The following is a 24290-nucleotide window of genomic DNA, read 5'->3' on the forward strand; positions in this document are numbered from 1 at the left end:
GTGAGTTTGAAGTCAGCCTGGACTCCAGAGGGAGTTCCAGGACAGTCAGAGCACTTGAATGAGACCCTCAGAAAGAAAACAAAAACAGAAAGAGAAAGAAACAAACAAAGATCAGGCTGGGGCACAGGGCTGAGGCCTGGAGGCTATCCACACCCAGTTTGCAGCCTTGGGTAAGCCTTGCCGTTTTACAGTCCCAGTGAACAGGACAGAACGCTCACATAGCTAACACATCTCAGACGCATCTTACCTTCCATCTTGTGGGTCTGGGAATTGAACTCAGGTCTTCAGAGTTGGCAGCAAGCACCTTTACTCACAGAGCCATCTCCTCGGGTACCCCTTCTCAGGGCTGCTACTGAGCTGTAGCTGTGGTACCACCCTCTGACTACTCCACTGGGCCTTTGACATGGATTTTCATGGTGGTTTGAAGTCAACACAGGTTTTCTTGGTATAGGTCCCCTTTTTAGGTGTTTTGTTTGCTTGTTTTGTTGTTATTGTTTGGTTTTGTTTATTGTTATCTTATGACAAGACCTCACAATGTAGACCAGGCTGGCCTCACATTTGTGGCAATCATCCTGTCACAATCTCCCAAGTGCTGGCATTACAGGCAGTCATATGCAACCATACCGGGCCTGGTGTGAGACTTTTTTTTTTTTTTTTTTTTTTTTTTTTGCTTATGATAACTTAGTTGCCACATTTCCAATTAGGAGGCACTCTCAAAATTAAGGTGTAAATCCCAAGTTGTGGAGATCAGAGGTACTTGATGCACCTGGACTTCACGCAGTATGTGTGAAGTTCAGCTTGCTTGTGTGGGAACTTCCTGCTCGTACCATTGGAACAGTTCAGCAGTTTGAAATGTCTCTTTTGTTCATGGCAGACCTCTAGAAGAGCCAGGGTCTGAGAGGTTTCTGAATTAAAACACTATTCACCATCATAGCCTACATCAGAACCATGGCTTTACCAGTTTTATATTTGGGGATCTGAGACAAGTTAGATAAATTTTGGGGACTTCACTTTGCCCATCTGTGAAGCTGAGAAATTGATTAATTGTTTTAGAGTTCTAAAATGACGTTTAAATAAGATCTGAGATCGTACGCAGGTAGAGAACTCTGTGAAATTGAGTCCTTCAAGCCTATCCTTTATGCTCTGGAGGGAATGTAGTCACCTGCTTTTCTCTCCTTGAGCTTAAGCAGGAAGAGACTTGGGCTGAGGGACATGTTCCTCAGGGGCAGGTTTAGAAAGGGACGAAGACCACAGGAAGCTGCAAGCCATGGGTGACCTCCTTCTTCCTCATATCTTAGGATACAATGTTAAGGATAAAATGCTCTCATCTGAGCTTAGCTGTGCTTGGTAGAGTAGCTGAGAGACTTATTGCTAGGACAAGCCTCTTGGTTGGCATGACCAGAACTCTTCTCTAGCAGAGCTCAACCCAGAACCTTGGAGATTTTGATTTTCCTAATCCTTCTGACAGTGGGGATTGGACTCCAGCATGTATGTGCTGGGCAAATGCCCTACATGGGATTTTGTGCTTAGCTTCCTAGTAGAAGTTAACACTTGGTCCCCGTGGCCTCCTTTTCATTCCTTGAACACACACCAAGTTAATGTACACTATTGAACGTGGAATACTTTTCTCTTGATGGTACTAGGGAATCAAACTCAGGGCCTCTGGCATGCTAGGCAACCTCTGTATCACTGAGCTACATCCCCAGGGTGATGATTTTAATCTTACATTATGGAGTGGAGTATGCCAGGTCACTTATGTGTCATTTTATCTGGCTTTCAAGAGCTTAAGGACTCATCGTAAAATGTGACATTTCTTGGCCCATAGTAGATATAATAATTTATATGATATAACTTGACATGAAGATCTTCTCTTATCCATAGTCTCTGAAGAGTATAACCTATTGATTTGCAAATAAAGTTACTTATTACACTGTGCTGAATTGACTTGATATCCCAGAACCTGACACAAAATTAAAAATGGGATTGAAAATTGCTCACAAGTAAGGTACAGACTGACTGGAAGAAAGAAAGGTCAAAAGAATAATGAAAGAATGAAAGAAAGGAGGGAAAGAAGGAAGGAAGGGAGGAAGGAAAACAAAGAAAGAAAGAAAGGTAAAAGGTTGGGCTAGATATTTTCTATGCACCAGAATTTGCTCAGCTAACTCTTATCTGTGGACTTTCCTTCCAGGTTACGGAGTTATCGCTATCCTCAGGTGGGAATGTGCTGTTGGATAACTGGCCAAAACTGGACTGAACCTGATTGTCTTATTCCTGAAGCCATGCTGAATTAGCAGAAACTCCCCTACCCGATGTAGAGAGACTTTGGTTGCCACCAGATAATCAGGACTGCCACAGGGATAGGACCTCTTATGGCTTGAACCTCCTCTACATGGAAAGAGGGGCAGAGAAGTCAGCTGCCAGCTATCCCTTCTGTGTTTTATTGTTGGTTCTTACGAATTAGTTGCTGGCATAATTCCTTAGAAGGATTTTGTTTTCCTCCTGTAAGAGCTGAAACGGAAGTGTTCCAAACCGAGGGGCAGGGGAGAAAGTGACCTGACCTCGGTCGGGTATGTTAGGATTTTATAGACTGCTGATAAATTGCTTCCGCTCTGGGGTTTTAACTGTGACGGTCAGGCTGCAATCTTACTCATTTCTGACTCTCTGTAGCAGAGAAAGTTCAGTGAATACCTGTGAATAAGCCAGACTTACAGTATGAAAGTGGTGATACCAGCAAGGAGCATCAGAAAAGCCCCCCAAAGAAGAGATGAGTGTGGGCTAGGATAGTTAGAAAGGGACCCGAGGGAGGGGCAAGGGGGTCTCATGGAAGAATTTCACTATTTGAAAAGAAATGGATGAAATAAGAAAAAAAAAAAACCCACAGACTCCCAAACTTACCTTCACTTACTAACTTACACAGTTACTTACCTCAGTTAAGAAACTCCAGTTAACTCAGTGAGCCTCATTTTCTCACAGAAAACAAGATGAGTGTGTGGCAATACTTGTTTACGTTTTAATTTTAATTATTTTTGAGACAGGGTCTCTCTCCACAGCCCAATCTGTTCTGGAACTCATGCCTTCTGAGCACGTGGCTTAAAGGCGTGTACCATCTTTTCCAGCAGTGAAGAATGGAGACTTACATCATCAGAGAATCCCCGCGGGATGAATTGGTGCGCGTCGAGGCAAACAAGCTTTAACTTCTTTTTTACTTCTGAGTACCTCTTACCCTTACCAGCACAAGGGCCACGTCACTGGTTTGCCCACCTTCCCAACAGGATTCTGGAGTTGTTTATAGGGTCACTGTCACTCTGGTCTTCAGAGTCCTACATTTCCTACCATTGTACCTTACAGCAAGCATTTTCCAGAAAACTATAGTAAGGCATAGGACGTAGGAACCATCCGGCTCCCGTCCCTGGGCACATGGGATAAGTCACTGCATACATTTGAGTGCTTCGGGATCTTTGCATCATCCACTTCTGTTTTGATTTTCCTTCCCCCCCCCCCTGCTTTGGTTGGTTTGTTTTTAAGACCTTGTCTCACATGGCCACGACTGGCCTCAAATCAGCTGTGTAGCTTAGGATGTCCTGATCCTCCTCCTCTGCCTCCCCAGTGGTGGCATCCATCCCAGTAGAGTGCACCACGAGGCTGACTTCCTCTTCCCAGCCAGGTCCTCCGTCCTACACTGGGCTCCCCTGGTTCAGAAGCTGTCCCTGTGACTCAGAGCCCACCAGCTCCCCCCAGCTCCCACCAGCTCCACTCACTCAGCGGCATCTCTGCTGACAGTATCATTTGCTCATCTTACTGATGGAGCACTGGGGATCCGGGAGGGCAGATAACTCAGCTTAAAATCAGATTCTAGAGTGACAGATAGATCCAAAACCAGCCCTTTGATCCTCTGGTCCTCTTTCTACTCTGCCATGGGCTCCCAGAAACTTGAACTAGAACACATACAAACCAACACAGATCTCCCAAAGACGTGAACAAGTTCATGGACTTTACCAGCATGAGACAAAGCCACCACACAACACAGAGGAGCACTTCCAGGTCTGGAGACACAAGTGGCAAAGAGCCTCCTTGCTAGGTGCCCACCCAGACACAAGTGAGCATGCTTGCTTGACATTTGCTCCCCTCCCCCTTAGCAGGGTTTGGCCATGGTTACAGCATCCTGACAACCTATTTAAACCAACATGCAGGAACTGGCATCAAAGTACCATTTCCCACCAGTCTGAGTCCTTGAGCCCCTGCAGCCTCAGAAGAGGGAGTCATCAGCTGAAACCTCCAGGAACCACCGGGGGTCCCAGAAGGTATGTGCTAAACTCCATCCAGATGTTGTGTTTCGTTTTGTTCTTTTTCTTCTTTTTTCCTCTCTAATCATAATCAAAGAGTGAACAAGTGGTTTTCACATTATCAAGCAACGCAGGGAAGAAATACAGTTTCCTTCTTTCCTGGCCAGGTCTGTACCAAATAAAGGAGCAAGAAAGAGACTTAGGGTTTTTGGGTAATACAGACAAGCACCTGAATTCACATTTGGTGCTTTATACACACAGCGGAAATACCAGGTATACAAGGTAGACCATGTCGCAGACCCTTCAGTAAGACCCAATCAGCACTGACTTTTCAGCTTCCAGGGTTGTTACCTGTGCTCGAGGGAGCCCATCAGTCTTAAAATCCCTCTTAAAAACGACTGTGGTGCAAATAGGTCAGACAGTAAAATAGAGGCGTTGCTGTCTTAGAAAGGGAGAGACTGTGAATGAAACTTTCTGGGAGCACCTGCGCATCCGCTGTGCCCATCAACTTCGTCATCCCCGTGGGTCACAAGTGGTCACCAGACAGCTCGCAAAACTGTTCTCTGGCCGCCCAGCTCTCCTGGGGTTAACTTGCTGAGGGGCTAGGATGAGGAAAACCAGATCTTCCTAGGCTGCAGCTCACTTGACTGCCCTTCACCCCACACCTGAACTCGGGCTCCTGGGAGAGAACCTGAGGAAAGGCAGCTTAGCCAAGGCTGCACTGCCAGGGGCTTCTCTGCCAGGGGCCACTTCTGGCTGCAAGCTGTAGGCAGGACCAGGAATGGATGTCACTGGAGATGGGAAGCTCAGTGACGAAGGGACCTTACTTCCAGTCCCCAAAAGATGCCATTTTCAATGTTCTCCTCTGAATTGGTGAGTTTCAAAATTTTTAGACCTTAGACTGTGTGAGCAAAGTCAGAGTCTAGACTGTTTACTGGTTAAACATACAAGGAAACAATGTGGGTTTTTTTGTTGTTGTTGTTGTTGTTTCTTTGTTTTTTTGTTTTGTTTTCTTTTTTGATATTTTTGAATTTGATTGAACTCTTTAGTGGAAAACGTGTTTTAAAGGAAAACCAAACCAAACCACCCAGTGCACTTGGTGCGCCTTGCATTTTGACCCAGCCCACGGAATAATTTAGAAGTCTCTCCGCAGACCACCAGAGATCCTTGCATTTTATCTGAAGAACCATAAATCTTAAAAACGTCGTGTTAATTTCAGTACCTTTCTTTTCATCTGGATTTCTCCTCGTTGGCCACAGAGAGCGATTTCTGATGAATCCTGGAACATGTCCTGTACTGTAAGAGGTGAGCGGGTCCGGAGGAGGAGATTTGTTCTCAGCGAGTGTTTTCATTAATATTGTATCTATGCTGTAGTTATATATATCTTGTTGGATGCATCCTTACTTCCGTTTTCTTGTCAAGTCCCCTCAGTGGTCTTCAGTATTTAGTTTACTTTTGCTTCTTTGTTTCTCCTCTAGAAAACTGTCGTCTAGTTTTGATATTTAGATAGTTGTGCTCTGGAGCATGCTGCTTGCTGGAATTTCAGAATCACACTTTCTGGTGCTATGTGGGTACAAACCTTTCCAAAATGGTTAAGCACTTAAAACATTATAAAGGCAGCAGGCCACTGAGCACATCTTACAGACAGGCCAACAAAACAGCACCAGAAAAGAGAAGGCTGAAGGTCTGAACCCTTCCCTGTGGTGGAACGGCCCTACTGAGATAGATGGAGAAAGGGGGTGATCCCTCCTGGAGGCAGCAGCCATGCATGCTGCAGAGCCAACAACACAGAGCATCAGCAGGGCAAACCCAGGCAGGAGCCGAGCCACCCTTACCTGGAAGCCCTGTCAGAAACCCAGGCAGCCTCCCTGCTCTGTGAGAGTGAAGGGAAAGGGAGAGAACCACACTGAAGGCACAGATGTGTCTGTCTGTCATCCTAAGACACGGGAATTGTACTGGAGATGGGGACACTAGCGCTGATGGCTGTGCTTTGGGCACAGTCTGTATCAGGACAGCCATGCAAAGGCAATTGCCTGGAAATGGGAGCCATTATAGCCTTTTGATTTGCTTCCTCCAATATCCTGTCAGACAGATGAAAAAAAGAGAGAGAGAGAGAGAGAGACAGACTTAACTCTGAAGTAAATTGCAGGTTGAGGTATTTGGTTTCAGCCTCCTTCAGGTTGAAGCTTTCCAAAGCAGAATTTTGTGTGCTCAGGAAACCAAACACTGGATGCTATTGCTCTAGCATGCTTGCAGATTCAGACATAAGGAAACGTGTAGCCAAATGGAGACAATTGGTTTTAACAGGTTGTTAGTCTGTCGAGTGCAGAGAGACTCACTTTGTGTAGGAGCTTTGAAAGAGGCTCTTTCAGGTTCTGCAAGACAGTCTGGAGGAATCTCAAAGTGGAAACAGTTCCAACATGTCCTAGTCGCTCACACTGGGACTGTTTCTCTTTCAAGCGCTGATGCCCATGGGTAGGCACTCAGGCATCAGGCAAGCTTGCCAGAGGTTACAGTCGGACGTGGGAAGCCAAAGAGCCAAGTGTTCAGACTGGACAGAAGCAGTCGAGATCCAGAGCCAGGATGCCAACCAAACAGATGAGCTGCTAAAGAAGAGAAATAGGATTGAGAAAGCTCAGATGTCTGCACCAGGGGTTCTGACCACGCGGCACCTTTGACTGAGTCAAGGGAGACTGAACCCTGGAGGAGAGTGTGCGGGGAGAAAGACTGAGTTAAGAGAAACTGCTTCCTTCTGGTGGGGAAGATTTATTCAGATTTGGGAGAAATTAGAAAGAGCTGTGCAGCCACAGTCTGAATCCAATTTAAATACCTGTGTGGCTGGCTCTAGTGGCCATGTGTACAGCCCTCGGAGGGATGCTTTGTGCTCCCAGGCAGCTAACCTGAGGAAAAGCAGAGGGGTGGGCACTGGGACAGGGGAAGGGCTTGATCCACTTACTGACTAGCCTCAGCAAAGGTAGAGAGGGTCCTATTTGAAATCGCCTGCTGGCGACCAGTAGCTCAGTCATTACCTGCACCTATAGATTTTTCTCCCCTTCATTCCTGGCTACTCTCTCAGAGAAATTTGCTTGGAGAAAGAGTCCTAAATATGAAATGTTCTAACTCACTGTTTGGATCTTGTTATGCATGTTTCAGGGTGCAGGGTGGGACACTCCTTCATTTAAAAGTAGTTTGTTTTTTCAGACTGTCTTGCTATCTTCTATGGCTTGTGAGGCTTCTCAGCTTCCATTTTTGTTGGCATAACTGGTAAAATAAAAGTTAGCCTCTTCTCCTGGCAGGGATTCTTGTAGCTATGGTGAGAGCAGAATGAATCTGTGTCAGGCGAAGGAGAGGGAATCTTCCCTGTGCCGTTAGGTGACAGTCAGTTATTTTAAAAGCTGTCCTCATTTAATGCCACCGTCCCCAACCTCCTAAATGTTCCGGACATATTTAGACTTTCCTTTTTGTTTTTCTTTCGAGAAAGGGTCTCATTTGGCCCAGGTTGTAAGACATTGAATTCTTGGTCATTATCCTCCTCCCCTTCTGCTGAGTGTGGGGTTTAAAGTGTGCAGTCCATACTCGACTAGACTTTAAGTAAAAAGTTTATTGAAAGAAAACACACAGAAAGTGTTCATCTTAATGGATTTTTACCGTGACTTCTCCCAGAAAAATAGAGCCCGGGTCTAGAAACAAGAAATGACAAGCACAGAAAAGACCCTCTGTCCCTTCCAGTCAAGGCCCACCTCCTCCTAAGGGTTGTCACAAACCCAGGTCCTAATACCACAGGTCAAGTTCTGTCTTACGTGTTCTCTCGATGTGTGTGCATTTTTATGAATGGCTTCATGGGCTTTCTGTAAGGTATCAGCCCATCTTATTTTGTGCTTTCATGTACTGGAAAGTTCAACTCAGCTTTCTATTGCCGTTGGCAACCCATGGTTTTGTGGGTAAATCCCATGAAATATGGCACCTATGTGGAAACTTTATCCCATATACCAAATGTCCGGGAGGATCAAATGATTGATACAGTTATATAACATTCCTTCTCATTCATAATTCCTGACTTTTGCCATATTCTTAATTCCAGGTAATGTATTCTATTTCAGCACTGTTGATTTATCCATGTATTTGGGGTATGAGATGTGCTTAGGGCTTCCCACATGCTAAGCATTCAGACCTGCATATCTTAATACTTCAGAATCAGGATTTTAGTGCCATGATTTTTTTTTTCTTATACTCACTGAGAAATTGCCTCCATCCTTTGTCTACTCGCAGAAGGTAATTCATTCTTTCAATCAACAGTATTTACCAAGTGCTTTCTGTGTGGTGACTCTATTCAAGACCATGGGAATACAGTTTTTTATTTTAGGTAGGCTCTTATTTACGTAGCTCATCCTCGTGTCAAACTCCCAATGGTCTTTCCACTTCAACCTCCTGGACATGTGGACTTCAGGCATGTCCATCATCTGCTAACAGTGTAGTAGAGAAGAAAGAAAACATCGGGGTAGACTCCGGTGGTAAAGCACTTGCCCCACAACTGAACATCATAAAAATCTCAGTACTGGAGAAGCATAGACAGGAGGTCCTCCGGAACTTGCCGACCAGCCTCGCTCAATCAGTATACTTCAGGCTCAGTGAGATGTACTCTCTCAAAAAAACAAGGTAGAGAGTGACACGCATACTCATACAAACACACACAAAGACTGAAAATAGAACATGTGAATACACGTGTAACTCTTACAAAATTCTCCAAAAAATATAAATTTAAATAAAAATTAAAGAAATTTAACAGGTAATAGAAAGTAAATTTAATAAAAATATAAGTTAAAATTTAACAGACAATGGCAATGCTAATTGGAAATAAATAGGCTAATGCCAAAGGTTATCAGGGAGGTACTTACTTTGGAGTGGACAGGAGAACGTTCAGGAGATGATGGCAGAAATAAAACAAGGAATAAGAGCAAGCTAACTTTGCCAAGTACTGTGGAAATCCTGTTTCCAGCTTTAAAAAACAAAAACAAAACAAAACACAGCAACAAAACCCAAAAAAACCAAAAACAACCCCCACTCCCCCAGCAAGTCCCAGGACTAGGCATGAGTCAGATAGACCAGTGTAGCTGTACAGTAAACAAGGAGGACAGAATGAGCAATCGCAGGAAAGAGAGATGGGGGTCAGATCACGCAGACCCTTAGAAGCCATGGGAAGAGTTCCGAACCTTAGCAATAAGAAATGTAGCGTTGTCAACGATGTTGCAATGTGCTCTCAGTTTTTCTTTTTTCTTTTTTTTTTAACATGGCGATACAGTTCACAGGCAGGGAACAAAGTACATGATACGTGTGGCATGTAAAGAGTTCTGACAGTTGTACTGCCAGGCACGTTTCCAAAACGGCCCAAGTTTTTATTGTCATTTTGAGACAGGTTCTTATTATGTTGCTCCGGCTGGCTTGAGACTTCTGAGCTCAAGGGATCTTGGTCTCCAAGTAGTGGGCACGATAGGCTCGGGATGCAATGTAGTGGGCCTCTGGCTACAATGCCTTTTTCTCCTCCCTCCTGCAAACTTGTGAGAATTTCCTTGCCAAGTATGGTAGCACATGCCAGGGCTCAAGAGACTGAGGGAAGAGTAAGATTTGGAGGCAAGCTGAAGCTACGAAACAAGATTTCACCTCAAAAAAATATTACAAAAAGCTAACAAGCTAAAAGCCCTGAACTCTTTTTCCCCACGCTCTCACAAACATCTGGTTATGTTTGGGGGTGGAAGTGTTTTGGGTTTTTTAGGTATTTTAAGTGGAGGCAAATGGTATCTCACCTGACTTTGTTTGCTGTGTGATGTTTATCGGTCGTTTACGTATCTTCCTTTACAGTCCCTGTCCCAGGGGACTTAAAGAAAATCGTGTGGGCACAGATGCATCCATGTTGTGTATGTGTCAGTGTGGGCACGCATGGATGTTCTGGTGCACAGCTTTTGTGACATGGTCCTTTGTGGACCCCAGCATCGAACTCAGGTCTTCACATTTCACAGCAAGTGCTTTTACCGGTTGAGTCCTCTTGCTGGCCCTTCTCTTATTTGTAAAGACAGGGTCTTGCTGTGTTCCTTGACCTGGGTTCAAGCTCTTCAGTGTAAGCTGCTTCTCCACTTCAGCCTTCTGAGCCCCTAGGACTGCAGTCATGCACCATCGTACCCACTAGACCTTTTAAATTGTTCTGTTTGCCTTTTTATTATTGAGTGGGTAGTATTTGAATATAGAGGGTTTTATGTATCAGATATGTGCATTGTGAATATTTTCTCCTAGGGTATTTGTATATTTATTTTATAAGTAAGTGTTCTTTTGACTCTGAGATTAAAAAAGACATAAGCAAATGAATCCTTGTAGTTAGAAATAATTTTAAAAGTATTGAAAACGTAAATGCTCTATTCTAGGTGAGCTGACATTTTTATCGTGTAATCTGCTTGTGGCTGATAGTTTTCTTTGCTCTGAAATCTACTTTGGCTGCTGTTGCTATGAAAATTCAGTTTTCTTTCTACTAGCATTTTCTTGCTATACCTTTCTCTATCATTTTAGCCTAGCTATAATAATATATTTGAATTTTCTTTATGGATAGTATATAACTGGTTCATTAAGAAAAAAAAAGTCTTACGGAGCCCGTAGAAATGGCTCAGCAGTTAAGAGAACTTGCTGCTCTTCCAGAAGACCTGGGTTCAGTTTCCATCCTGGTTTACAATCATCCACAGCTCCAGTGCCAGGAAATCTGATGCATACATATGTATGTGCACATACATATGTATGTGCAGGCAAAGCCTCACGCAAAGTAACATAAACTCTAAAAACAAAATCCCATTCTGACAATTTGCACTTAGTGGTGTTTGATATAATAATATACTATAATCTAATAATGTATGCTAGGATGTAGGGCTATGGCTTTTCATTCCCTCTTCTTGGCCTTTGTTTCTATGTCAGTTTCCTATGTATTGGTTTATCATCTGGGACAGCTTTGGGAGTTATAACTTGTGTATCTGAGATGGCCGTCTAGGGCTGCCCATGCCAGTTCCAGGGGAACACAGGAATACCAATGCTATGGTTCCCTGTCGCTTCTCACTTTACAATGCAGTTATCCTGTTTTGTTTTGTCTTTTTGTGGACAAAATTGCAGAGCCCGTGCCTTTAACCCTCAAGCATTTCAGATGTTTTTAAATTACACTTATTTATTTTGGGGAAATGGCACATGTGACACAGCAGGGTTGTGGGTGTCAGAGGAGAGCTTGCAGGAGTCACTTCTCTCATTCCACCACGTGGGTTCTAGGTACTGAACTCAGATCGTCTGGCCTGTCAGCGAGCACCTTTACCTGCTGAGCCATCCCACCAGCTCCCATCCAGCAACAGGAAAAACTCAGAGTACCAACAGTATTTATCTAGCTGGTTCCGGTTCTGTCTCTTCTCCCTCCCTCCTCAAGTCCCTGTATCCTGCTGGCCTCGCTCCCCCTGCCTCCGAAGAACTAACTCCTTCAGCAGTCCTCCCACAGCAGGACTTCCAACCGAGTGCTCTCTGTTTCCTTCCGTCTGAGAACATCTTTGCGTCAGGTTCTTTTATCCCGCCTATGCTCACTGGGTCTTGAACTCTGGGTAACATTTGTTTATCATGTTAAAAATGTTGTTTCAATTTTGGGGGGTGTCTATTGTTGTTGGTGAGAAATCCTCAGCCATTAAAGCATTGTTTGTCTGTCAGTAACATATTGTCTTTGTGTTGTCTGACTTCTGTTTTGGGCTGTTTTATTTTATTTTATTTTATTTTATTTTATTTTATTTTATTTAATATTTATCTTATTATATGGTGTGTGTGTGTGTGTGTGTGTGTGTGTGTGTGTGTGTGTGTGTGTGTGTGTGAAGTGTGAGTGTATATATTGTGCATGGCATAATGTAAGACTGGAGAAGTGGCTCGGGTTAGGAGAACATACCTCTTTTTCAGAGGACCAAATCAGGGTTACCAGAACCCACACCGGTGAGCTTCCCACTTCCTGTAAACTCCAGCTTTAAGAGACCGAGCCAATGTCTCCTTGGGTACCCATATCTGCACACACACAGAGACACACACAGACACACATACACACTTTAAAATAAATCCTTAAAACATTTATATATACACACACACACACACACACACAAAATCTTTAAAACATTTTTTAAAGTATCAATTTCCTTCCAAATACTGCTGTATGACCAACCCACTATTGTTAATATGTGTTTTCAATTATTATTCCTTTCAAAGAGTTTCTAACTATTTTTGGACCCGTGGATTGTAAGAGACAGGTGTGTTTATTTTCAAGACATTTGGAGAATTTTCCATATAACTTTTCATTGAGGTTCCTAATTCAATACTGTTGTGGCTATATCACACTCTGTATTATTTCAATCTTTTAAAATGTATTAAGATTTTTTAATAGCCAAGCATATGGCTCATATTAATGAATAGTCCAGATAGATTTGAAAAGCATGTGTACTCTTCAGTGGGGTAGAGGATTCAATAAGCGGCGGCCGGGTCCATTTGGTTTACATTGTGTCCTTCATGGCTTCCTAACTGGTTCCGTAGCTGCTCAATCTGTGCCCCTGAGGAAAGGGTGCAGACGCCTCCAGCAGAGACCGTGGACCCAGCTATTTCTTATATTTTGAAACTCCGTTGTTATGTGAATATACATTTGCAAATGTTATGTGTTTTAAAATTGTTTGTTTGGCAGTGCTGGGGGTTAAACCCAGGGCCTTGTGTGCTAGCCTCTGCCCCTGAGCCACTGAGCGAGACTGAAACTCCTCTCACCAGTGGCTATGCCCCTGTGTCCTCAGCTACTCTGTCAGCATTCCTGTGGCCACACAAAATGGCTTCTCCTTCTCATTCCAAGCCCTCAGGCATGAGCCTCTCTTGAAAGCAACATCCAGTTTGGTCTTGGTTTTTTCATCCAATCTGGGGCTGGCATTGATTAATATCAGTATTAATTAATAAGTAGTAATTGTATTGATTGATGTTGATGTTAATTAATCAATATTTCTACGCAGCAAAGAACTGTGAACTTAGGAGCTGTTAACTCTCCGTCCTTTGTCAGATGTCTGTCCTAATGTAGCCTGCCTTACTGCTAAAGTCCAATAAAGCTGAAATCAAGGTGTTGACTGTGGGTGTTCTCATCTAAAGGAAGGGTCTACTTCCAAGTTCAGAATTCAATTGCCAGGCTTCAGTCCCTAGGACCAAGTGTTTCTTACTTCCTAAATGGCTGCTAGTTAGTGGCTCCCCTCCCATCAAGGAGGCTGCGTGCATTAATCTTCTGGGACCCCTCCATAACAGAATAGCAGCAGTCCCTCTCAGGCTTGGGACTGCTTTGACTTCTACCTCCAGAGGGAGAAGATGCTTCTGTTATCCATCGCTCCTGCCCACCTGGATAACATCTCTATTTTAAAATTAATTGATTAGTCATACTAATTACATAGGCAAAGTCTCTAAGGGGCTAGAGTCATTAGGCCATCATTGAATTCTACCTACTACCCCATTCCTATTTTTAATGTCTTTTTATTTTGAAATAATTTAGAACATTTGTGTATGTGGGTGGTACATGTGTATATGTTCGTGTGTGTGTGTGTGTGTGTGTGTGTGTGTTTGTGTGTACACATGTGTGTACATGTGTGTGTGCACACGTATATGCTCAGGAACCAATAGTTGAAGTCAGGTGCCTTCCTCTACTGGGCTCCGCCTTACTATTTGAGACAATCCCTTCACTGAACCCCACCCATTTGACTAGGGTGGCTGGCTGGCTAGTGAGCTTCAGGGATCCTCTTGTCTCTGCCCCTCAGTACTGGGGTTGCCATCTTTTATATGGGTGGTGGGTCCTGAACCCAGGTCCTCACGGTTTTTCAGCAGACATTTGACCTACTGAATCATTCCATGGCCCCTAATTCATAATTATTTAGAGAAAACTACAAAACATTTCCTTTTCCACACCTGGAGCCTCACTTGTCATTAATTCTCTGTGTGTGCATGTATGTTCATGTTTGCATGCATTGTATGGAAGTCAAAATACAAACTAGGGTGTCGGTCCCTTGTTTGCATCTGGGAACACCAGGGTGATTGGCTCACCATTCTTGAACCAAGAATACTTTGAATTGAACCAAGGATAATTTTGTTTTGTTTTTGAGGAGGCACCTTACTAAGCAGCCCAGGCTGGCCTGGAACTCTGGCTCTCCAGTTTCAGTCTCTCAAGTTCTGGGATTACAGGTATGTGTCACCACCCTGGAATCACCTTCTTTAGTAGTAGTACAGTTGCAGAGCCACAGGGAAAGGTACAGTCCCCATCCATCTGTCTGAGCTCTCTGGTTTCTCGCCAGCGTCCCTTTTGTAGTCTAAGAACTGATGGAGCCCTGCCACTGCTCCTTGTCCTTTAATTGGTGACAGTTCCTCTGGTTTTGTTTCTGGTTTTTTGTTTGTGTTGGTTTGGTTTTGATTTTTGTTTTCTTTTGTTTTTTGTCTCTTGCTGCACGGATACTTCAAAGAACACTAGCCACATCCTACAGAAACGTTTCCTGGCTTTAGGTTTCTCTGATGCAGCCTCATGATTCGGTTAAAGTTATTTTTAGCAAGAACAACGCACAAGGGATATTGTTCTCGTCTCACAGGAAAGTCATAGGCTTGTGTCTTATTGTCAACCCAAAAATCCTAGTTAATGTGGGATTTCCAGAGTCTTTCAACCTTGGAATTACTATTATAGCCTTCGTAATTGACAGACATTTTGTAGGAATATTTTCAAATGCCTGCAGCCACTGCTGTGAATTTCCACTTCAGTTATTTTCCTGCCATGCCCCTTCTTTCTGCATCTACTTTTTGGAATTACACTATGAAGAAAAGCTATCATTTCTCTTCATTTACTTATAATACCATTTATTTTTTACCAGCAGAACATTAGGGACTTTATTCTGTGGTCTTTATGGATTTCTATGAGTTCAAAGCTAGCCTGGTTTATATAGTCTCAGCCCAGCCAAGGGCTTCATAGTGAGACCCTGTCTCAAAAAGAGAGAGAGATTATTTAATGTGTATGAGTGCTTTGCCTGCACAGCAGCAATAATGTGCACCATATGTGCTCAGTACCTGAAGAGAGCATCGCAGCTCCTGGAACTGAAGTTAGGACTGGTTTCGAGTCACCTTGTGGATGCTGGGTATTGAACCCAGGTCCTCTGCAGGAGCAGCCAGTGAGTGCCTTTAACCTCTGAGCTATCTCTCCAGCCCATTTTATTTTCCTTTTTAAATGCATTTTTATTTTTATTTAGTGTGTATCTAAGTTATATATGTATTACTATTTGTGTGCAGGTGTCCACAGAGGCCAGAAGAAGGCATTGTGGCTGTTGTGATCATAAAAAGAGAAAGAAACATAAGAACATGTTCTGGCGGGGTGTGGGGGAAGGGGGTGCCTCAGTGGGCCCATGCTGAGGCATCCCTTCCCCCAGAGACCAGCCACACGACAGACAGTATAGTAGAGAATAGAGTTTATTCAGGGCATGGGAAGGGGAGTTAAGAAGCAGAGAAAGGCAGAGAAAAGGAGAGAGTAGAGAAGTAGAGGTTGCCATGACCTGTTGCCAGGTATCTGGGGGTGGGGTGGGGGGTGGAGTCCAGACAGAATACCAACAGTAGCCCCCTGGAACTTGTGGGCCACCTGAGTTGGGTGCTAGGGACCAAACCAAGGTGCTCCTCACTGCTGAGACACCTCTCCAGCTTGAAAGGAATTTTATAGAGAGAAACAAGTTGTCGTTACCTGAAATATTTCATTTATTTTTTTCTAAACCCAAGTCCCTATATATAGCTGTTATATCTATTTCTTCTAAAACAAATGAAATAAAGCAACATTTTCTTAAACCCAGGGGTGTTTGGGGGCTGCAAAAACAGAGGAATGAACACTACTCAGAAAGTGGAAACGCTGTTTCTGGGGATATTGATTTGTAAGTACACACACCATGAGATGCACGCTTTAGTTGAGGGGCGGGGGAAGTTAAAATGTCTCAGATTAAGGAGAAACAGCTGTATTGAAGAGCTGTTTGACACAAACTACTTGGCTTTAATTGTGTGGAAGATAATTGGCCCCAATTGATTTCTGAAAGATTTGGAAACAAAAGAGCTCTGGGGAAAACAGATAATGAACGGAGAGCTACAGAACTGGACAATGAGGAGAGATCAGCCTACGTTAGCCTAAGGCATGTGCCTGCAAAGGAAAAAAACACTCCAGTTAATATTTTCCCAATCTGCCCTCCAGCTTTATTAAAGAAGCTATAAATATATCAGATTGCTCAGAATAGTCTCCAATAAAACTTTAATTATTTTCTCCATAAACAGGCTTTGTGTCCGGTGTTCTTTGACTTAGAATTCTCATCATTTACATGACAGAAGTTCCAGGAACTTACATCTTAACATTAGCTCCCAACTTTAGATTGTTTTATCATAAAACCACATATTTTCCTGAAAAAAAAATTTTTTTATTTGTTCCCTGGCTATTTAACCCAGGGCTTTGTGCATGCCTGGTGAGTGCTCTACCCACAGCTCGTGGCTTTCTGCAGTAGGGTTCATGTCTTAGTTGGACTTTCCATCGCTGTGATAAAACACCACGACCAAAAGCAACCTGGGGAGGATAGCGTTTGTTTGACTCACATATCCTGAGTCCTAGACCACTAAGAGAAGCCAAGGCAGAGACTCAAACGAGGCAGGAGCCTGGAGGCAGGGGCAGCTGCAGAGGCCCAAAGGTGGTGCCACCCACAGTTGGGCTGGACCCTCCCTCCCCGCCCCAATCCTATGGAGGTTCAATTGAGGATCAAGCAAGGTTCCTTTCTCTAGCTTGTGTCAAATTAACATAAAACTAGCCAGTATAGTCCCCTTGTGTGGCTTAGGCTGGCCTTGAACTCCTGGTCCTTAAACATGCTGGGGTTACGGGTGTACCACCCCGACCAGCACTTTTCACTGTCCTGAGTGCCTGAGGTTTCTGTGAAGGTGTGTGAATATAAGGTTTCTATGACAATTTCTCAACTCTCCCTAGGAAAGCAGCCACCACAACATGCAAGGAACAGAGCAAGGCTGTACTCCAATAATACTTTATTTACAAAAGCAGGGGGCAGGTTGGGTAGTTGGCTGCTAGCTGATGTAGCTTGCTGGCCTGTCTGAGCTAATCCAGTGCCTCGGGCTGGCATCTAAGCAGGGAATTCCGTCTTCTGTCTGTGTCTAATCATCTATGGTTCCCTAACCTTAAGACCAGTCTGGAAGGATGAACTGTTAGATTCAGGGGCTCCTCAAGCCACTGTCCCTTTCGGCAGCTCTCCTTCCACAGATACCAGTAAGAACCCACAGAGATGTCTAGCTCCAGCTAACACTTTCAGGTGCCAGAATCTCCCACCAAGAGCCCCGAGTTTACATCAGAATGGGTATTGGTGCCCATGCATCCTACTGCCTGCCCCTCTCTGTGTCTCTGACCTGTGAATCAGAGAGCCCCACTACATCCTATGAAACCTCCCCCAAAAATGTATAAAAAGAGACTCATGCTTCTGCTACATGGGCTCTCTGATTCTTCTCTTCAGAGACCCGCCATGCTGCCTGTCCCTAGCACGGGGGCATGGGGGCATGACCTTGCCTCAAAGTCCCTGCTGTACTGTCGTCTCTCTATCTGTCCATGGCACTAATTAATCTTGTGGCCTCAAGAAGAAAATCTCTATATCAATGAACTATATTATATCTAAAACCTTTCAAGGCCAGGTCACCAAGTTCTTTCATTCCCAAGATTCTATTCTGGATCCTATTATCAGGACTTGGCATATGCAGGCCCTTCACCAGGGGATGCTTCTTGCCTTCATTTCAGCCTTTCCAAGCCCTACCGCTCTGTCCACTTAGTCACCTCTCTTCCGTATGCTCCATCCTGTTACCAAGCCGTGGTAACACAACTCTCACTCTTCCCCACCCCACCGCTCCCTGGGAAATGTGTTCCATAAAGTCCCCTCAACCTCTCACTTAGCAAACTGATGGCTCCTTTCCACGTTCCTTGGCACCACTGCAGCATTGATGCCTGCTGACCTGCCTCTCACCAAACACTGTCTTGTGCTGTTTCTCAGACATCAGCTCCTCCTTCCTCTTCTCTCTAGGCTCCCCACCTCAGGCGTCTGAGACAACTTCCTCGCATGTCAGCATCCTAAATGTCGTAGTGCCTAGGGTCCCACAGCACCTGACCTTGTAGGTGTTTCCTGACAGTCACCAACTACATCGCACACGAAGCTGCTGGGATAGTGTCTAGCACAGAGGATGTCATCAAGTGCGTGCTTCAGAGAATGATGGCAATGACTGTGATGACCTCACTATTCTCTTCCAGCATCACGCACTGCTGACTCACACCTTCTCAGTGCTACAAGCTCTCCAGTATAACTTGATGCCCTAAGACACCATCAGCCTCTAAGACGTCCTTCAGGGCACTTGTCTTCCACATCCCAGCAGACATTTCCTGGCTGTGACTAGGTACAACTGGTTTGTTTATAATGCCCTTTCCTGTCTGTTAGCATGCTAACCATATCATAATTCCAGGTGAGCATGTTGGACTCTTTCACTTCCACTAGTTTATGGGTGCAGCAGATCCCATCAGAAGCAGATGAAATGTACATTAATAGTCAGCCATAGAAAGCTCTGTGTCTTCATGGGTGTGTGTGTATGTGTGTGTGTGTGTGTGTGTGTGTGTGTGTGTGTGAGGGCTCTCCCTAGCTCTTCCGAATCCCTGACTGCCTGGGAGCTTCCTATCGGCAAGGACCGTGTCTCTCTGCTATCGGGTATGGGGGCCAGTTTACAGGAGGCTCTTGTTTCCGGAGGTTTATGTTCACAGTAGGTTCTTGTCATGTGTTTCTGAACAACTTTTAAAATGAAATTAGGAAATTTGGGTTTAACTCAATTGGGTATAGAAAAATAAAGTTGTATTTGGAAATTTCTGTAGACAAATTTATTGGATTTCTTTTGTTGTTGTTGTTTTTGTGACAGTGACTATGGAGGCTAGGGAAGTGTTTTGCCATTGGGCTGTATCTCCAACCCTTTAGATATGGTGTGTGTGTGTGAGTGTGTGTGCATTGTGTGCATGGGTGTGTGTATGTATTGTGTGCACATGTATGTGGAGGCCAGAGATTGACCTCATCCACTTCTCTGCATTAGTTTTAGAGACAAGGTCTCTCACTGACTGTAGGTCTCACCTATTTGGTGAGTCTGGCTGACCAATGGGCTCCAAGGATCTGCCTGTCTCCCTCTTCCCAGTGTTAGAGTTATAGATGAAGCCGTAGCTCCCAGCTTTTTATGTGTGTGCTGAGGAGCCAAACTCAGGACTTGCTTGTATAACAAATAATCAACTGAGCCATCATTCCCTACTCCTAGTCTTAAGATTTCAAAAAATTAATAGAATAAACCTTTTTGTGATTGTGTGAGTCAAAGACATCTTATGGCTGTTTGTTTGTTGTTTGTTTGTTTTGCTCACTATTAGTCTCATTAGGCAGCCCTGGCTGGGTTAGAACTCATAAAGTAGACCAGGCTTGCTCACAATTCACAGAGATCCACCTGCATCTGCCTTCTGAGGGCTGGGACTAAAGGTGTGCATCGCCACACTCGGCTCATGGCTACTCGCTATCCGCTAACATCTTAACTCCTACTCTGTGTCTTCTTCTTCCATGGGAGCTTATTCTACAAGCCAACTGGCAGTGGAGGGGCCACTGTTTCCACATATGGCCGTGATCCCTGTCTCAGGCAGAGATTCCATTGCTGTGATGAAACACTGTGAATGTAGATAACTTGGGAGGGACAGGTTGGCTTCAGCTTACAATTCTCAGGCCGGATCCAACTCTCTGTTCATCTCATCCAGAGCATTTAACTGTTTCTCTTTCTTTCCTTTTTATTTTTTAAAGTCTATTTTTGACAAGATCTCACTATGTAGCCTGGAACTCATGCAGTAGACAATTTTGGAAAATTCACCAAGGATACCTTCCATGGAGAATACAAACATATAATTCCTGAGTTTGGAGCTTTATATTTAATGATGGAGCTGTTTGTCGGCTATGATGAATAAGCCTTTCAAAGACTATTTTTTTCTGCATAAGAATAAAGTGAAAACAACTGGCTCCTGGGCTCATTTGAAAGGGGTTATAATCACAAAACTGGATTGTCCTGTGTGGTAGGGCCATGGGCCGTGAGGTGCGCATATTTAGGGTCTCCACATGGGATTTGCCCATTGTGTTTGGTTCATTCATATAAAAATTCCTCATAATATCACACTACTGTAAAGATTATGGAAGTCTCTTGAAAACAGGCTTCTCTCAGAATGGGGGTCAGGGGAAGTGGTCCAGAAGATGCTGCAGCGTGTCATTGGGCATTGCTCTCCAGTAAGGGCACACTGGGCGCAAGCTTGACCAGCACCCGATGGGTGAACTTTCAGCTGGGGCAGACTGGGAGGATGACACTGCTGGAAGTTCCAGAAGGTCTCTGAGAGTGTTAGCCAGTGACTAGTGATGATAGGTGGGCCTGTGTCAATTCAGAAAACAGTGCCAGGAAGGTAACTGAAGCCAGAGTCACACAGTGGTCAGTCTCAAAATCCTGCTGTCACTGGGCATCAGCAGAGAGGTTTAAGATGCCATGTCTCCAGAGCCTGGTAGTGTTTAATCTATGCCTGCCTCCAAAGTCCTAGTTTGTGTATTGTTCCCATGAACATGAGTGTTGCAATATCTGGGCTCACAGGTTACAGTAATTTAATAACATATTACAGCCACCTTAGGTGGTTTATTGATCTATCAGAGCCTGCCATTGGCTTGGCTCAAATTAGAACTGCCTTGTAGCTGGAGCCTTCTCTTGCAAACACTCTATTATTCCAAGTCACACAAAATGGCTTTCAAGTTACTCACAATGGTTTCATTTATACCCCTTAATGTCCTGTTCTCCAACACTAGACATCATTCCAAAATACTCAGACTTCGGCAAGGCTGGGGAAGCAGGACAAGACAGATGGCTTAGAAATCCAGAAAATCCACTTTTCTTCTGGGCTTTCTTAGAAGAAAAGTCTGCCTTTCTCCTCTAATGCCTCTCTGACTCAGCCCCAGGTCCAAGGAGGGAGCTGTCAGTTTCCCTGGAGGAGGCAAAGAACATAGCACAGATCCTTGGCCTGCCTTTAAGACGGGCCACCTCTCCTCAGATGGTTGTCAGTTAACGCAGATTCCCACATCCCTTTGAAGAGCCATGGCTTTTCTATATGGGAGGAAACTGGTCCAGCTTCCAGAGAAGACAGAGCTTAAGTCCGTAGTCTCCAGTACACCAGGAGGAGGACACAGCCTGCACTTTGAAGTGCTGCTTCTGGGCCTTCCCCACTTGCTTAGAAACTTTACTACATCCACATCTGCTCTCCAAAGCAGATGCTGAGACAGAAAGTGGGCAGCACAGAGATCTCCAGTGGGGATTCCCAGATGTGAGCCCTGAGGAGATGAAGTGCAGCCCTGCTGTCAAGCTGAAGGAGAGCAGGGCTTGAGTTCTCCCGACTCGTGCAGCCAGGCAGTTCTGAAAAACGAATCCCAAGTGAGGGACGGAGGATAAAATCCCATGCTTTCTTCCATTGTCTGTCTACTTAGGCTAAAATGACTTTCCCAAGTCAGACCTGCCTTGTGTATGGGAGGTAGCTGATCTAAGGTCAGGCAGTTAAACTAGATCTTGACTTTGTTGTCCTGAACTATTTGCCAACATACTTAGATGAGGGTGGCAATAGGATATGCATTGCATGTACAAGCCTTTGCTTCTCGGGTAAAGCTTCTAAGTGGCTCCTCTACTAGTTGAGATTCATGATGCACTAAAGTGGATATTTTAAACTCTATTTAAAGTGGTAATCTTGGTACTCAAGAGCCCCATAAGCAGTCTAACCACATTTGCTATTACTAACTTTGTCTAGACCTATGGTGAACACCTTGTCCACTGGCTGACCAATCTAATTTCAGAAATGGCTTTCTGTCTTGGAAACGTATTTAATCTCCCTGCCTTACGTTGGCTTGATAGAGTCCTTTGGTTGACATCTTGCCATATTTCTGTGAAAATATAGGCTCCACGAGGCAGAGGCCTGTCTGCTTCTTGTCGTGCATCCTGAGCCTCTCATTGTCCAGCAGACAATAGACGCTTGAATCATTTCTACTGAACAATTTAATACATGAACGAATGAATCGAAGAATGCCCTAAAGCAACAGAAATGTGTAGAATCAAGTTGCCAGGGAGTGAGTGGCTGTAGAGAGAGGAGCAGGAGGCAGAGAGAACACGCACAAGGTGGACACTGCTTCCTGAGAGCTGGAGATGAGCCAGCTGTATGGGAATTCCTTTAGAGAAAGACTCAGAGTCAAGGGGTAGAAGAGCTGCTCTAGGCATCAAAGAAGGAGACATGGAGGTCACATAAGGACGCCGTGAGCTGGGTGAGGCCTGAGCCACAGGACAGATCAGAGCAAACAGCTCAACCCAAGCCACAGTTGCCAGGGGGTCTGCAGTCCTGACACATGATGGAAGAGTGGCTCTGACATTTCTGGTCTGGGAATGTCCCCAGGGGAGAGGATGGCAGCAGCAGCTGAAGCCACAGAAGGGGGAGGGGCAGTAAAATGACGGGTTCCCAAATCACCACAAGAGTAGCTCAGGAAATAAGCAATGGTTCTGTGTCAAGAAGCTCCAGGCAGTTACAGATAAGCGGTCCACGTGCAACGACAACTGAACCCACGGCAACTGTGCTGGCTCCTTCGCTTCAGTCATGACCCTCAGTCTGTTCTCATAGCAGGGGTGGGTGAGGCCAGGCCTCATGGGTAACTGTGACCACTGTTGGCAAGAGTTCCAGCCTTGACTGTAGCCGGGAGAGTTAGCACCTGTGAGTGAGAGCGTTGAGGACATGAGGAAGGGATGCTGTAGAGGGCGAGGAGCCCGAGGCTACACAGGCCTTGCTGGGTTTCCCTATCCTGTGCATTCACAACCACGCCCATGCAGTGAAATCTCGGTACAAAGCCAGAAGATTGGGTTTAGTTTGTTTTAGGAGAGCAGAACACATGGGGGTGGCAGCCTAGAGACAGCACGGAAGCTCTGCGCCTTTGCTGGATCTTCATGCATATATTTCTTTTGTTCCTTTGTTCTGTTTTGTTTTGTTTTGTTTTGTTTTGTTTTGTTTTGTTTTGTTTTGTTTTGTTTTGTTTTGTTTTGTTTTGTTTTGAGACAGGGTTTCTTTCGTGTAGTCCTGGCTGTAACATACTTTCTTTTCTTTTTTAGAAATTTATTTGTTTTATATATATGAGTACACTGTAGCTGTCTTCAGGCACACCAGAAGAGGGCATCAGATCCCATTACAGATTGTTGTGAGCCACCAAGTGGTTGCTTAGAATTGAACTCAGGACCTCTGGAAGAGCAGTCAGTGCTCTTGACTGCTGAGCCATCTCTCCAATTGTATGTATATATTCCTTAATCTATGTCCACTGTTATATCCTTTATGACAAAGTGGTGAATCTAAGTGTCTTTCTAAGGTCTGTGAGCTGCTGACAGTACCCAGCCTCTCTCCACCTTTCAACGTGCCTTCTAGAACACTGATGTGTCATGGTGCCTTCTAGAACACTGATGTGTCATGGTGCCTTCTAGAACACTGATGTGTCATGGTGCCTTCTAGAACACTGATGTGTCATGGTGCCTTCTAGAACACTGATGTGTCATAGCGCCTTCTAGAACACTGATGTGTCATGGTGCCATCTAGAACACTGACTGTGTCATGGTGCCTTCTAGAACACTGATGTGTCATGGTGCCTTCTAGAACTCTGACTGTGTCATGGCTCCTACGCTGCTCTTGGCTGCTTCTCACTCTATCCTCTAAGTCTCAGCCTCCACAGCTCTCACCCCAGGCAGCACGAGCTTTCCCTCCATTAATGTACCAGGTTCTGAAAGGCAGACTGACTGCTTCATCTGCCTCTCCTCAGATTCATTGCAAGGCACAGTAACAGGCACATGTCC

General features: G+C 44.6%; 1 protein-coding gene across 12 annotated transcripts in view; it reads left to right on the forward strand.

Annotated features, from left to right (window-relative positions):
- Positions 1–3595: 3595 nt before the first annotated feature.
- The window catches only part of a (nonagouti), a 100414-nt gene continuing 79719 nt past the window's right edge, over positions 3596–24290 (forward strand). For 2 of the 12 annotated variants that reach the window (XM_017319110.2, XM_030251859.1), the window contains exons 1-3: positions 3596–4096; positions 4191–4301; positions 5543–5588. The gene's annotated coding sequence lies outside the window, so the exon portion shown is untranslated. The other 10 variants (XM_017319115.2, XM_017319117.2, XM_017319119.2 and 7 more) reach the window with 8 other exon arrangements.

Source organism: Mus musculus, chromosome 2 (assembly GCF_000001635.26).
Source record: "Mus musculus strain C57BL/6J chromosome 2, GRCm38.p6 C57BL/6J".
Lineage (NCBI taxonomy): Eukaryota > Metazoa > Chordata > Mammalia > Rodentia > Muridae > Mus > Mus musculus.